A 15,315-nucleotide genomic window follows, 5' to 3' on the forward strand; every position below is an offset into this window, starting at 1 on the left:
CACTTCGCCACTGGATTCAAGCAAGCCGGGCTGAAGACGGCTGGAATGCCAGAAACCGGTCCTCGGAAGCTTGTTTCTGGTCCAGGGAAGACATGCTTGGCAGTTCGGGCTGGACTGTTCCCATGAGGCACAGGGTCAGACTGATTTGCATATAGCCATGTCTGAACTGGGGTGGCAGAGTGGGCTAAAGAACGGTGATGGATTAAACCCAGATCTTTTGACTGGGTGTGTGTGTTTGATTGATTCAGATGCTCCGTCCATCACCACCCCCTTTTGTACCGCTTTTGGCCGCCATAAGTGTGGCAGGGTATGCTCAGACGTGAGTCCCTTGCTCACTTTGCCACTGGATTCAAGCAAGCCGGGCTGAAGACGGCTGGAATGCCAGAAACCGATCCTCAGAAGCTTGTTTCCGGTCCAGGGAAGACATGGCTTGGCAGTTCGGGCTGGACTGTTCCCATGAGGCACAGGGTCAGACTGATGTGCATATAGCCATGTCTGAACAGGGGTGGCAGAGTAGGCTAAAGAACAGTGATGGATTAAACACAGATCTTTTGACTGGGTGTGAGTGTTTGATTGATTCAGATGCTCCGTCCATCACCACCCCCTTTTGTACCGCTTTGGCCACCATAAGTGTGGCAGGGTATGCTCAGACGTGAGTCCCTTGCTCACTTTGTCACTGGATTCAAGCAAACCGGGCTGAAGACGGCTGGAATGCCAGAAACCGGTCCTCGGAAGCTTGTTTCCGGTCCAGGGTAGACATGGCTTGGCAGTTCGGGCTGGACTGTTCCCATGAGGCACAGGGTCAGACTGATTTGCATATAGCCATGTCTGAACTGGGGTGGCAGAGTGGGCTAAAGAACGGTGATGGATTAAACCCAGATCTTTTGACTGGGTGTGAGTGTTTGATTGATTCAGATGCTCCGTCCATCACCACCCTCTTTTGTACTGCTTTTGGCCACCATAAGTGTGGCAGGGTATGCTCAGACGTGAGTCCCTTGCTCACTTTGCCACTGGATTCAAGCAAGCCGGGCTGAAGACGGCTGGAATGCCAGAAACCAGTCCTCGGAAGCTTGTTTCCGGTCCAGGGAAGACATGCTTGGCAGTTCAGGCTGGACTGTTCCCATGAGGCACAGGGTCAGACTGATTTGCATATAGCCATGTCTGAACTGGGGTGGCAGAGTGGGCTAAAGAACGGTGATGGATTAAACCCAGATCTTTTGACTGGGTGTGAGTGTTTGATTGATTCAGATGCTCCGTCCATCACCACCCCCTTTTGTACCGCTTTTGGCCGCCATAAGTGTGGCAGGGTATGCTCAGACGTGAGTCCCTTGCTCACTTTGCCACTGGATTCAAGCAAGCCGGGCTGAAGACGGCTGGAATGCCAGCAACCGGTCCTCTGAAGCTTGTTTCCGGTCCAGGGAAGACATGGCTTGGCAGTTCAGGCTGGACTGTTCCCATGAGGCACAGGGTCAGACTGATTTGCATATAGCCATGTCTGAACTGGGGTGGCAGAGTGGGCTAAAGAACGGTGATGGATTAAACCCAGAACTTTTGACTGGGTGTGAGTGTTTGATTGATTCAGATGCTCCGTCCATCACCACCCTCTTTTGTACCACTTTTGGCCACCATAAGTGTGGCAGGGTATGCTCAGACTTGAGTCCCTTGCTCACTTTGCCACTGGATTCAAGCAAGCCGGGCTGAAGACGGCTGGAATGCCAGAAACCGGTCCTCGGAAGCTTATTTCCGGTCCAGGGAAGACATGGCTTGGCAGTTCGGGCTGGACTGTTCCCATGAGGCACAGAGTCAGACTGATTTGCATATAGCCATGTCTGAACTGGGGTGGCAGAGTGGGCTAAAGAACGGTGATGGATTAAACCCAGATCTTTTGACTGGGTGTGAGTGTTTGATTGATTCAGATGCTCCGTCCATCACCACCCCCTTTTGTACTGCTTTTGGCCGCCATAAGTGTGGCAGGGTATGCTCATACGTGAGTCCCTTGCTCACTTTTCCACTGGATTCAAGCAAGCCGGGCTGAAGACGGCTGGAATGCCAGAAACCGGTCCTCTGAAGCTTGTTTCCGGTCCAGGGAAGACATGGCTTGGCAGTTCAGGCTGGACTGTTCCCATGAGGCACAGGGTTAGACTGATTTGCATATAGCCATGTCTGAACTGGGGTGGCAGAGTGGGCTAAAGAACGGTGATGGATTAAACCCAGATCTTTTGACTGGGTGTGAGTGTTTGATTGATTCAGATGCTCCGTCAATCACCACCCCCTTTTGTACCGCTAATGGCCGCCATAAGTGTGGCAGGGTATGCTCAGACGTGAGTCCCTTGCTCACTTTGCCACTGGATTCAAGCAAGCCGGGCTGAAGACAGCTGGAATGCCAAAAACCGGTCCTCTGAAACTTGTTTCCGGTCCAGGGAAGACATGGCTTGGCAGTTCGGGCTGGACTGTTCCCATGAGGCACAGGGTCAGACTGATTTGCATATAGCCATGTCTGAACTGGGGTGGCAGAGTGGGCTAAAGAACGGTGATGGATTAAACCCAGATCTTTTGACTGGGTGTGAGTGTTTGATTGATTCAGATGCTCCGTCCATCACCACCCCCTTTTGTACCGCTTTTGGCCGCCATAAGTGTGGCAGGGTATGCTCAGACGTGAGTCCCTTGCTCACTTTGCCACTGGATTCAAGCACGCCGGGCTGAAGACGGCTGGAATGCCAGAAACCGGTCCTCGGAAGCTTGTTTCCGGTCCAGGGAAGACATGGCTTGGCAGTTCGGGCTGGACTTTTCCCATGAGGCACAGGGTCAGACTGATTTGCATATAGCCATGTCTGAACTGGGGTGGCAGAGTGGGCTAAAGAACGGTGATGGATTAAACCCAGATCTTTTGACTGGGTGTGAGTGTTTGATTGATTCAGATGCTCCGTCCATCACCACCCCCTTTTGTACCACTTTTGGCCGCCATAAGTGTGGCAGGGTATGCTCAGACGTGAGTCCCTTGCTCACTTTGCCACTGGATTCAAGCAAGCCGGGCTGAAGACGGCTGGAATGCCAGAAACCGGTCCTCTGAAACTTGTTTCCGGTCCAGAGAAGACATGGCTTGGCAGTTCGGGTTGGACTGTTCCCATGAGGCACAGGGTCAGACTGATTTGCATATAGCCATGTCTGAACTAGGGTGGCAGAGTGGGCTAAAGAACGGTGATGGATTAAACCCAGATCTTTTGACTGGGTGTGAGTGTTTGATTGATTCAGATGCTCCGTCCATCACCACCCTCTTTTGTACCGCTTTTGGCCGCCATAAGTGTGGCAGGGTATGCTCAGACGTGAGTCCCTTGCTCACTTTGCCACTGGATTCAAGCAAGCCGGGCTGAAGACGGCTGGAATGCCAGAAACCGGTCCTCAGAAGCTTGTTTCCGGTCCAGGGAAGACATGCTTGGCAGTTCAGGCTGGACTGTTCCCATGAGGCACAGGGTCAGACTGATTTGCATATAGCCATGTCTGAACTGGGTGGCAGAGTGGGCTAAAGAACGGTGATGGATTAAACCCAGATCTTTTGACTGGGTGTGAGTGTTTGATTGATTCAGATGCTCCGTCCATCACCACCCCCTTTTGTACCGCTTTTGGCCGCCATAAGTGTGGCAGGGTATGCTCAGACGTGAGTCCCTTGCTCACTTTGCCACTGGATTCAAGCAAGCCGGGCTGAAGACGGCTGGAATGCCAGAAACCGGTCCTCTGAAGCTTGTTTCCGGTCCAGGGAAGACATGGCTTGGCAGTTCAGGCTGGACTGTTCACATGAGGCACAGGGTCAGACTGATTTGCATATAGCCATGTCTGAACTGGGGTGGCAGAGTGGGCTAAAGAACGGTGATGGATTAAACCCAGATCTTTTGACTGGGTGTGAGTGTTTGATTGATCCAGATGCTCCGTTCATCACCACCCCCTTTTGTACCGCTTTTGGCCGCCATAAGTGTGGCAGGGTATGCTCAGACGTGAGTCCCTTGCTCACTTTGCCACTGGATTCAAGCAAGCCGGGCTGAAGACGGCTGGAATGCCAGAAACCGATCCTCAGAAGATTGTTTCCGGTCCAGGGAAGACATGGCTTGGCAGTTCGGGCTGGACTGTTCCCATGAGGCACAGGGTCAGACTGATTTGCATATAGCCATGTCTGAACAGGGGTGGCAGAGTAGGCTAAAGAACGGTGATGGATTAAACACAGATCTTTTGACTGGGTGTGAGTGTTTGATTGATTCAGATGCTCCGTCCATCACCACCCCCTTTTGTACCGCTTTGGCCGCCATAAGTGTGGCAGGGTATGCTCAGACGTGAGTCCCTTGCTCACTTTGTCACTGGATTCAAGCAAACCGGGCTGAAGACGGCTTGAATGCCAGAAACCGGTCCTCGGAAGCTTGTTTCCGGTCCAGGGTAGACATGGCTTGGCAGTTCGGGCTGGACTGTTCCCATGAGGCACAGGGTCAGACTGATTTGCATATAGCCATGTCTGAACTGGGGTGGCAGAGTGGGCTAAAGAACGGTGATGGATTAAACCCAGATCTTTTGACTGGGTGTGAGTGTTTGATTGATTCAGATGCTTCGTCCATCACCACCCTCTTTTGTACTGCTTCTGGCCACCATAAGTGTGGCAGGGTATGCTCAGACGTGAGTCCCTTGCTCACTTTGCCACTGGATTCAAGCAAGCCGGGCTGAAGACGGCTGGAATGCCAGAAACCGGTCCTCGGAAGCTTATTTCCGGTCCAGGGAAGACATGGCTTGGCAGTTCGGGCTGGACTGTTCCCATGAGGCACAGGGTCAGACTGATTTGCATATAGCCTATCTGAACAGGGGTGGCAGAGTAGGCTAAAGAACGGTGATGGATTAAACACAGATCTTTTGACTGGGTGTGAGTGTTTGATTGATTCAGATGCTCCGTCCATCACCACCCCCTTTTGTACCGCTTTGGCCGCCATAAGTGTGGCAGGGTATGCTCAGACGTGAGTCCCTTGCTCACTTTGTCACTGGATTCAAGCAAGCCGGGCTGAAGACGGCTGGAATGCCAGAAACCGGTCCTCGGAAGCTTGTTTCCGGTCCAGGGAAGACATGGCTTGGCAGTTCGGGCTGGACTGTTCCCATGAGGCACAGGGTCAGACTGATTTGCATATAGCCATGTCTGAACTGGGGTGGCAGAGTGGGCTAAAGAACGGTGATGGATTAAACCCAGATCTTTTGACTGGGTGTGAGTGTTTGATTGATTCAGATGCTCCGTCCATCACCACCCCCTTTTGTACCGCTAATGGCCGCCATAAGTGTGGCAGGGTATGCTCAGACGTGAGTCCCTTGCTCACTTTGCCACTGGATTCAAGCAAGCCGGGCTGAAGACAGCTGGAATGCCAAAAACCGGTCCTCTGAAACTTGTTTCCGGTCCAGGGAAGACATGGCTTGGCAGTTCGGGCTGGACTGTTCCCATGAGGCACAGGGTCAGACTGATTTGCATATAGCCATGTCTGAACTGGGGTGGCAGAGTGGGCTAAAGAACGGTGATGGATTAAACCCAGATCTTTTGACTGGGTGTGAGTGTTTGATTGATTCAGATGCTCCGTCCATTACCACCCCCTTTTGTACCGCTTTTGGCCGCCATAAGTGTGGCAGGGTATGCTCAGACGTGAGTCCCTTGCTCACTTTGCCAGTGGATTCAAGCAAGCCGGGCTGAAGACGGCTGGAATGCCAGAAACCGGTCCTCCGAAGCTTGTTTCCGGTCCAGGGAAGACATGCTTGGCAGTTCGGGCTGGACTGTTCCCATGAGGCACAGGGTCAGACTGATTTGCATATAGCCATGTCTGAACAGGGGTGGCAGAGTGGGCTAAAGAACGGTGATGGATTAAACCCAGATCTTTTGACTGGGTGTGTGTGTTTGATTGATTCAGATGCTCCGTCCATCACCACCCCCTTTTGTACCGCTTTTGGCCGCCATAAGTGTGGCAGGGTATGCTCAGACGTGAGTCCCTTGCTCACTTTGCCACTGGATTCAAGCAAGCCGGGCTGAAGACGGCTGGAATGCCAGAAACCGATCCTCAGAAGCTTGTTTCCGGTCCAGGGAAGACATGGCTTGGCAGTTCGGGCTGGACTGTTCCCATGAGGCACAGGGTCAGACTGATTTGCATATAGCCATGTCTGAACAGGGGTGGCAGAGTAGGCTAAAGATCGGTGATGGATTAAACACAGATCTTTTGACTGGGTGTGAGTGTTTGATTGATTCAGATGCTCCGTCCATCACCACCCCCTTTTGTACCGCTTTGGCCGCCATAAGTCTGGCAGGGTATGCTCAGAGGTGAGTCCTTTGCTCACTTTGTCACTGGATTCAAGCAAGCCGGGCTGAAGACGGCTGGAATGCCAGAAACCGGTCCTCGGAAGCTTGTTTCCGGTCCAGGGAAGACATGGCTTGGCAGTTCGGGCTGGACTGTTCCCATGAGGCACAGGGTCAGACTGATTCGCATATAGCCATGTCTGAACTGGGGTGGCAGAGTGGGCTAAAGAACGGTGATGGATTAAACCCAGATCTTTTGACTGGGTGTGAGTGTTTGATTGATTCAGATGCTCCGTCCATCACCACCCCCTTTTGTACCGCTTTTGGCCGCCATAAGTGTGGCAGGGTATGCTCAGACGTGAGTCCCTTGCTCACTTTTCCACTGGATTCAAGCAAGCCGGGCTGAAGACGGCTGGAATGCCAGAAACCGGTCCTCTGAAGCTTGTTTCCGTGTGGAATTTTAGTTTGCGATCTGAACATCATCTGCGCCAGCTTGTCACCTATGTACTACGTGCACGGCAGCCATTTCAGATATCATGGTCTCCCTGTCCACGATCAATCGCCAGCGCGCCCCTCTGACCCAGCAAGCATCCTCCGCGCACCCTGGCTCCCCCTCCCTCCCCCTCATGAGCATGACCCTTCTGCATGACCCTGTCCTTGGGAGTCACGCCAGCGCCTGACCAACACCTCCTCTCCTCCCATGAATGCCCCTCTGTTGACAAACCTCCCCTCTGCACTGGATTGTCCACGCAGCATGAATACCACTCCATTGATGGCCCCTCACCCCGTGTCCGACTGTCCACACAGGTCCGAGGCCATTGCCTAAGCCGGGAGATATCATTTACTGCCCCTTATTGTATGAGGTCGCTCTCCTTCAAAGGACCCTCTATTGATCCAGGCCTCCCCACCCCCTGTGATATGATCAGGCGCACACATCCTAAGACTCGACGGAACACTTAGCTGCGTGATGACCCCCTCCTCTTATCAGCAGGTTGAGGACCTCTATTGTGAAGGTATATGGGGGTGGGATTGACACGAGGATTACGGGGATGTCTTTTCCTTTATGCTACAATGTTCTGATTGTAATAAAGAAAGGTCACATGCCATAAACCAGTGTATAAGAGGCCAGGCCTCCGAGAGGCTGTCAGAGCACCTCGAGACGATACCTTGTTGTCTGATCTGATGTGTTCTGCTCCGTCGGAATAAACTTCTGTTTCCTGCCTTCTGGTCTCCGGCGCCTGCCTCATTGCTTGGTAAACTTGAATGGTACAAGGGCGGTTAGCGCCGGGCAAATCTTGAGAAAGGTCCTAGCCCTACCTTTTTCCACAATTGGCGTCCCAAAGCGTGGGGCCCATCAGCGACACGTGGATCCAGTGGGAGAGGTCCCGATGACAGAGTGAACGACTGCAACGATCGGGAAGAGCTCGTGTCCGATAGACCCTCGTCTGACAGCCGATCATCCGACCTTCACTAGTTCTGAACAGACCTCTCTCGAGTGATCTACGGTCCTGACTGGGAACCATCAGGAGTGCCACGAACATCACGAAGGAGAGAGGACGATCGGGCGCTGGATCCAGAGGATAGGAAACCGTCCATGCGGTCCGGGTAAGGTCGTGTAAACACGACGAATTGAGAAAAGATTGTTTTTGTTTGGATAATACTAGTATTACGCTTTGTTGAAACCTCTGGAGATTCGCTGTCTGCAAATGGAGAAAAACAACAGGCTCTCTCTTTGCAAACAGTGAAGGATAGGTAACGCAGACTTTTGTCCCCGTTGTAATCCGTCGTGCCTATCTTCCTCCCCCACTGTTTCCCGAACTGTCGTTCGTGGATTATTGTCTGGAGATTCTTTTTCTGCAAACAGGGAAGAACAAGGTCTCTCTTTGCAGGGAGAGAAAGAGTAGGTAACGATAACTTTTCGTGCCCACTTATTCTCCCCACTGAATTGTTTTGATTGACCGATTATTCGGTATTGGTTCGTTTGAGGTATTCACCGCCGGCAAACAACGGAGAATAGAAATATTCGGTCTAGTCTTTTCCCGCCGTGATAAGATAGGTAGTGCAGACTTTTGTCCCCGTTGTAATCCGTCATGCCTATCTTCTCCCCACTGGTTGGTAGCCTGTTTAGCCCGGACCGCTTATTAGAGATGAACCATCCAGCTCCACTGGAGGGCACCCCTAATAAGGACATGTTCACTAAGTATGGACTAGTCGCTATAGCTTACACTAAACTATGGCATAAATATACGAAAAAGAACCCTGAAAGTCAGTGGCCACTGATAGGTTCCTTTAATGAAAATAAAATAAGAACATTAGAAATAGCGCTCCAGAAGAATAAGACCACGCCCACTATGCTCGACAGTATCGGCATGTGGCGCAAAGAAACGGAACAACGAAAGAAAAGAGAAGAAGCAAAAATAGGGAAAGAATTACGAAAGGCAGCCCACCTAGCCGCAAAGCAACTAGAAGAGGAAATAAAAGAAAGAAAAGAAGCTACACAAAACCAAGAATCAGGGTCAACAGGCCAATGTCCTGTTAGGACCCCCTCTGCACTCTACCCTGAATTGCCCTCCAAACAACGGGCAAACAATGAGTTACTGCTAGGTCCCCCAATCATCTACATGCCCCCTCCGTACGCTCCCAGCCAACAAAGCCTGCAAGCCCCGAGTGCGAGTGAAAGTGACCCTAGCGCTAGTGCACCGGCCCTCACGGCCTCCGCACCAGCCACATTAACAACTTCGTCAGACGATCCCGAGGCTAGCAAACAATCACCGGCCAGACTAAGTAGGTTGAGCAAAGATGAGCGGGATGGGATCGACAAAATAGCAAAGACATTAGTAGAACGAAGGGAGAGCGAAGATTATACCATGAGCGTATATAATTCACATGCCGACAGCCACAGACGGCATTTCATCTTGCGATTCAGCTACTACACCCTGAACGCGTATGAAGATAGGTATCAAAGTAAGGGCCCCGCTAAACTAACAACACTGTATAGGAAAATTGATGTTGGAGATGGGACTGAACGCGAGGCGACGGAGCTCTTCATGCAAATGCTTGAGGTCTTCCGCCACCTCACGGAACAGAAACCAGAAGCCAAGGTTACGGTCCCTGAAACAACCTCAGTAGAAGTAGCCAATACTATGATGCCTATCAGAGAAGCGGCTCCTTACTGGATCCCGCCACGGGGCCAGGGAACGAGCGATGATATTAACAATGAAAATGCAAAGGGAAGGGTTGTGTACAATTGGGTTTACCAACCATGGGACCGACAGGATATCCTAACCTTCAAACAAACCCTGCCCGATTTAAGAAAGAACCCGACAGCATTTTATACCGAATTAGGCACAGCCTTGGGTTCGACAATAATGACTTTAGCAGACATTGACTTGTTCTTTGGGTTATGTCTGCCAGCTGACGTGTGGAAGCAAATCCGGAAGGCTGACCACACGGACCTGTTTGGACATACCTGGGACCAACTCTGTAAACTAGATAGACAGCGAGAGCCCGGAAGGAAACCAGTGAAGGACATACTGGAACTCCCAGACAAACTAGTTCAGAAGTTAAAAACACTGGTCCCGGAAAGAAAGGTAGACTGGTCGATAGTCACGGCCTGCCGACAGAAACCCCAGGAAGATGTGTCAGAATACTTCTCCCGATTCGAGACAGTGTTCTCCGACTACAGTGGCCAAGACATGACCACCGCAACCGGACAGCACCTGTTTGTACAAAATTACGTAAAGGGCCTAACACAAGAAGTCTCCCAAAAACTACAGACGAGCGAGAGTAGTTGGGGGGCCTCCAAACCCGCAGCTATCCTTCAGATGGCTCAGTATTACGAGCACCAAAAGAATGAGAATGATAGGGCGTCCGAGAAAAAGAAGAAAGATTTAAAGGAAAGGGTAATGATAGCCCAGATACAGGGTATAGCGGTAGGACGGGAACACCAAAGGGGGAACTACCAATCAACCACCCCCAGAGATCTACCTCCTAAAGATCACACCCCAACATCCCACACTGGACGTAGAGACATTAGCAATGACCAATGCGCCTTCTGCAAAGGGTTCGGCCATTGGAAATCCCAGTGTCCGGTTTTGCTAGAAGTGAATAGAAATAGGGACTCCAGGGATGTGGCGGGTGGTCCGAGAAATAGAGTACAAGGACGAGGGAGCACCAACGACACCAGCAATGACAGATCAGGGAGACTGAACACATTTGACCGTCCCCGACAGAACCAATATCAGCTGTCCGAAGGTGAAAATGCCCCCGACTTTGCATAGGACTGCCAGGGGCAAGGGAGGGATCCAGTCGAGCTCTGTGTTGACAAGCAAGGTCCTTATGTCACCGCTAAGGTCCTGGGTACAGAGTCTCCATTCTTGGTAGACACTGGGGCGACACGTAGTGTGTTATCAAAACGACTGATTCCAAGGGCACCCTTGTCTGGCTCACACATAACGTCGATAGGTTTCGATGGAACGCCCTCCACTAACCCCCTGTCCGTACCTATTGCTTTTGACCTAGAAAACTACACCACTGACGCGACATTTCTGCTTTCCTCCAACTCCCCTGACGCCATTATGGGCATTGACTTATTGAAACATTTTCGAGCTACCATTAGGTGTTCCCCAGATGGAATACGAGTCATCCTGTACGACAACCCAGACTTGCCCAGATCCCGTCCCCCACGACACATGTGCTCCATAACTGACGCTGACATGTCCTTGCTTGACACCCTGCCTCCGTACCTATGGGCCAAAAATGACTCTGATGTGGGGCGAATGATGATTGATCCTATTCACATAACTGTACGACAGGACGCTATGCTCCCGAAACTTCCGCAATATCGGATATCGCCAGAGGGTGAGAAGGCACTGGTAGCGATCATTCAGTCTCTGGTAGATGCAGGAGTGGTTGAAGAGGTGGTTAGCAACGTCTGCAACAGCCCAATCCTACCTATTGTTAAGAAGCAAGGTGAAGGAGATGAGAAAGCGTACCGCTTCATCATCGACTTACGAGAGATTAACAAAGTGGTTGTACCCCAATATCCTGTAGTCTCTGATATCACTACCATTTTGACCCTCATCCCGTCCACTGCCACCACCTTCACTGTTATCGACCTTAAGAACGCATTTTTTTCTATCCCCATCCATCCAGACAGCCGTTATCTCTTCGGCTTCACTTTAAAATCCCGCTCATACCGATTTTGTAGAGCTCCCCAGGGGTACACTGAAAGTCCCAGCATTTACAGCCAGGCCCTCAAAAGACAGCTGGATGCCTTCCAACTACCAGATGGAGTGGTGTTGATCCAATATGTTGACGATATCCTTTTGGCGGCCGACACCACCCCGCTTGCCGCGGCAGCCACTATCCAACTCCTACACTTTCTTGCAGAAAATGGCCATAAAGTCTCCAAAAAGAAGTTACAGTTCTGCCAGCCACAAGTGACTTACCTAGGCCATCTCCTGTCCAAGGAAGGGAGGAAACTTACACCCGACCGAATCCAAACCATCCTAGACACCCCCAGCCCAAAAACACAAAAGCAGGTCCGCTCTTTGGTTGGCCTAACCTCTTTTTGCAGACAGTGGTTGCCTAATTACAGCCTCATTGTGAAACCATTACTTGCCCTGCTGACCAAAGATGTCCCCTCCCCGCTTCCTTGGACCACTGAGTGTCAAGCCTCCTTTAAGGAATTACGGGATGCACTCTGCTCAGCGCCTGTCCTAGGAACCCCGGATTACTCCAAACCCTTCTCCCTCTTCACCCACGAAAGGGAGGGGTGTGCATTGTCTGTCCTAACGCAATCAATTGGCCCTAAGCAACGCCCTTGTGCCTACTTCTCCGCCACTCTTGATCCTGTAGCCAGAGCTTTGCCTGCCTGCCTCCGAGCAGTAGCTGCCGCTGCTGTCTCTATCCGTCAGAGCGAGGGAATCGTACTTTCCAACTCCCTCACAGTGCTAGTACCCCATGCAGTCGACACCCTCTTGAACCAGACCAAGACCCAACACCTGACTAGCGCACGACTGACAGGGTACGAGTTGACTCTGCTTGCACCCCACATCACACTAAAGAGATGCACGACTTTGAATCCTGCCACATTGTTACCCCTGCCTGAAAATTACCCCGACATTCCTCCCATCCACGACTGTGTGACCCTCACGGACGAACAAACTAGGAGTAGGGTTGACCTCCGAGACACTGCTTTCCCTGACCCCGATGGAGAGCTATGGGTAGACGACTCATGCATCAAACTCCCAGATGGCACCACTTCAGCTGCCTATGCAGTAACGACAGCCCGAACAGTAGTTGAGACAGCCTGCATCACACAACGATCTGCCCAGGCAGCAGAGCTGATAGCCCTCACCCGAGCATGCATCATAGCCGCAGGGACCACCACGAACGTATATACGGACAGCCAGTATGCCTTCGGAGTGGTCCACCATTTTGGGCTCCTGTGGAGGGAGAGGGGATTCCTGACGTCCCACGGCACCCCGATCCTCCACGGAGATCTAGTCTCCGCTCTGATTGAAGCAGTTCTCCTCCCCAAACGATTGGCGGTGATCAAATGTCAGGCACACAAAAGGTTGACAGACTTAGTCGGACAAGGGAATGCATTGGCCGACATCACTGCACGAACCACAGCTGAGAATAGGACGGTGACACGCATGTACATGACCAGGTCACAAGCAGAAACATGGAGTGACACAAGGATAATGATCAGAGACATACAGTCGGCCAGCACCCCTCACGAGCTGACTAAGTGGGCAAGGGTGGGTTTGAAGGATGAGGAGGGCTGCTGGCGAACGAAGGATGCAAACAAATGGTTGCTGCCCGACTCATATCTGATCCCCATACTGACGATGGCACATTCCCCCGCAAACATAGGATCTGCACCCATGATCGAACTCATTTCCAAAGTCTGGCACAACGACAAAATCCCTGACTCAGCCAGACGCCTAGTTCAGCAGTGCCTTATCTGTCTGCAACACAACCCCGGGAAAGGAACTGTAGTACCCCGGGGAGGGTTTGGGACCCCCAATCACCCCTTTGAGGTCCTTCAGATGGACTACATCCAACTAGAGAGATGCCAAAGCCTGAAGTATGTACTAGTCATCGTATGTGCCTTCAGCAAATGGGTGGAGGCCTATCCAACCCGTGACAACACTGCCATGACTACTGCCAAAGTACTACTGAAGGAATTCTTCCCTCGCTATGGCCTTTGTCGAATTTTATGGAGCGACAATGGCCCCCACTTCATAGCTGAGGTTATCCAACTAATCCTAAAGGGGTTGGGGGTGAAGCAACGGTTTCATGCGGTCTTCCACCCCCAATCCGCCGGTCTAGTGGAACGCCATAATGCCACACTGAAGATGAAACTGGCCAAAATAGTGGCCACCACTGGACATAACTGGCCGGATGCCCTCCCACTGGCTTTGTTATCGATGCGCTCCACTCCCACCAAGCACCATTTGACCCCCTACGAGGTCGTGTTTGGGCGACCGATGAATCTCTGGACTGCTCCCAAACCGACCTCCATTCATGACGTCCCGGACGTCCTACTGTCTGATTATTTGTGCAAGTTAACTAAAACGTTGTCTGTCATTCATCAACAGGTGCAGCAGGCCATCCCCGATGCTTCCAGGGGCCCCGGCCATGACATCCAACCGGGAGATTTCGTGTTGATACGAAATTTCCAGCGAACCAAGAGTCTGGAACCTCGGTGGACGGGCCCCTGGCAAGTGCTGATCACCACCCGAACGGCACTCCGAGTGGAGGGGAAGAAGCACTGGCTGCACGCGCATCATTGCCGGAAGGTCTCTGCAAACCTGGCCACGACAGAAAACGTCAGCGCCCAAGAAGAGCTCCTGAGCAAAGACCGACCGATATTGGACTGTTATCCCGATACTGAGGCACTCGAACTTGCAAAATTCTCTGATCCCACTGTGCCATCCAGAGAAGGGTATTTCCTGCGTCGAAAGGAGGGAGTTTCGGCTAAGTAGGCCACGGACTAAGTTAAATCTCAGAAAGGTGACCTAAACACAATCAAGGGTTACCGGGAGAGAAGCTAAACGAAGTCTGAGGTTCTGCCCACTACCGAGCCCCTTGAAGGTGATGGAAGCGCCAGATAAGAAGATGATGGAAGCGCCAGATATGAAGATGATGGAAGCAACAGGAAATACTCAGTATAGAAATCCAAAGACTGACAACTTGCACAAATCAAAGACAATCGCACTCTTCATCATCTTCCTCTTCTGCCTCCTCCTCATGACCTCCTTCTGGATTCTGGAGGAAAACACACCGGCTCATGAGGCATTGCTACCTACTGCACAGCCAACACCCCTGAAAGAGCATCACCTAATCTCTCTGTCACCTCAGCTCCGAGAAAGGCGCAGGGAATTCTGGAACAATTCCTTCGTGCAACTGTTGCACCAACACAACCTTGCTGCAAATGCTACGAACTGTTGGATCTGCGGGTTGCTCCCGCATGCCGCTGGACACTCCATCCCCTTCATCCCTTCACCTTTCTCAGTTCACGGCTCTTGCCTCGCCTGGTTGATCCTCATGCAAGAGAGCCACAAGGACAACGCCACCTCCAGCCGGACAGTGTCACACTTCTACTCTGGGTTCTGGCTGAACAAAACAGGAAAGACCCCTGCCGCCCTGTGTCCTGCGCTCGCAGGCGCTACCTTCCTCAAAGACATTCCAGCCAAAGAACGAGTCGAAGTACAGGTGCTCCACAATCCAGCTAGAACCACCTTCACTCATCTGCAAAAACAAACTACCGCCACTCTGACTGTGGCCCTGTCTGTTATCAATGTCACAGGTCTCGTGTGTCTCGAAGGCCATGGAACGCAGCTGGTGGGTCACAGCGCCTGCCGAATCACCAGAACATTGGACTCAGCTGACCCCCCTTCCTTTGTTGCTTCTCCGAACATGTACTTTGTGTGTGGCACCAAAGCTTACACCTGGCTCCCGAAGGGTTGGAAGGGTATCTGTTACATTGCCTTCGTTCTTCCACC

Source organism: Lissotriton vulgaris, chromosome 5 (assembly GCF_964263255.1).
Source record: "Lissotriton vulgaris chromosome 5, aLisVul1.2, whole genome shotgun sequence".
Lineage (NCBI taxonomy): Eukaryota > Metazoa > Chordata > Amphibia > Caudata > Salamandridae > Lissotriton > Lissotriton vulgaris.